Source organism: Pundamilia nyererei, unplaced genomic scaffold, assembly GCF_000239375.1.
Source record: "Pundamilia nyererei isolate P.nyererei 1_Seehausen unplaced genomic scaffold, PunNye1.0 scaffold00153, whole genome shotgun sequence".
Taxonomy (NCBI): Eukaryota; Metazoa; Chordata; class Actinopteri; order Cichliformes; family Cichlidae; genus Pundamilia; species Pundamilia nyererei.
In genome coordinates this window covers 223,414-225,077 of record NW_005187554.1, presented here as the reverse complement: position 1 = coordinate 225,077, position 1,664 = coordinate 223,414, and positions in this window count along the sequence as shown.

Genomic DNA, 1,664 nt, shown 5'->3' with positions numbered 1-1,664 from the left:
AAGAGCTGAGGAGAGTCCCAGATGAGAGCTCGCCCAGCAGCCGCGGAGCAGAAGCCAGGGGGAGTTGCAGTGACGCGCCCGTGAGCTCCGCCGGCCCCCAGCTGTGCCTGAGTGACCCACCTCCACAGTCCTCCATTTTCAGTGGCTCAGCAGGAATTGGACAACTGACTGGCAAGCAGTTTCATTGTCAGCTGAGCGCTGCTCTCTTGTTAAGTAAATAAAAGATCTGGAGGTGATTCCAAATTTTGAACTTGAATTTGTTTGCTTTTCACTGAAACTCTCAATATAAAGAATATAGTGAGAGAAGCAATGATTAGGCTAAGAAAACAAAATAAAGGTTTTAGAGAAATAAAAACTTTGGGAATGGCCAAGTAAACAATCTGGTTCATTGTTAAAAAGACAGAATTCACTGACCATCTCAGCAATACCAAAAGGCCTGCAAGACAATGGAAAGAAGCTCAAGTGGATGATCACGGATCATGCCTTTCCTTTGTTAAAAATAAATAAATTCTAATATCTTGCCAATATAATACTGTCGTTGAAACATCACATATCATTGTCAGTTTTAAATCAAGAAACTCCTTCATGAATGGAAATGCAGTTTCCAAAAAGGTGCAAACTATTGGTTACACTCAAGTCCAAGAAAGCCACATCTGACAGAAAGCAAATAAAGAAGCACATTCGCTTCTGAAAAAAATTTGTTGGACAGCAAAAGAATAAAAATCAAGATGAACTACCAGAATGATGAGAAGAGAAAAAAAATGGAGGCAGAAATAAAGAACTGATGATTTGAAACATATCACATCGTCTGTGAAACAAGGTAGAAACACTGGCATGGAAACGTATGGCTGGCAATGGAGCCAGGCTCACTGTATGAAAGCTACAAGTCTGCACTTCAATCACATCTTGATTGTTTGATTTAAAATCCACTGAATTTGGAAATAAAGTACTTAACTGTGTGACCCAAATGTGTGTGTGTGTGTGTGTGTGTGTGTGTGTGTGTGTGTGTGTGTGATCTAGCCCAGAATACTCTGTAGGTTTTGAAAAGTTATGGTCAGTATTTACTATTGAGGTGTTAGTCTTGGAAGTGAAACACATAAACAGAGTTATTTGTACTACTGCTGTTATTGCCCACGGATTTATAGGTATTTCCCTTACAGAGCACTAAAATTGGGAGGAGTATATTTAAATGAATCATAAAAATTCAAATGTGATTTACAAAGGTTTGTAGCAGGCAATTTATTGCAAACTGTTCTGAATTTAATGCCAGAGAGAATAATGTCTGTGGCTGTGTTGATTTATTTATTATCCCTCCCCTGGAGATCCTAGCAACTTAGGTTGGTGCTCAACTATGGAGCCCCTCTGATAACATTGTCCAAAAAATAAATAAATTGTGGCCACAAAATACTACTTCGTACCCTCGAAATAGGTATAACGTGCGCACGAAATGCTAATTTGTGGGCACGAATTGGGTATAACTTGGAAACGAATTACGCATTTGTGGCAACGAAATAGATAACGTGCGCACATCATATTGATACAATTCCTGGACAGCTGCGTAGAGACATAAGCATAAGAGTAGGCTAAACCTATACACCATGGACAGAGACAGTATGATCAGTGTTGGGAAGGTTACTTTTAAAATGTATTCCATTACAGAATAC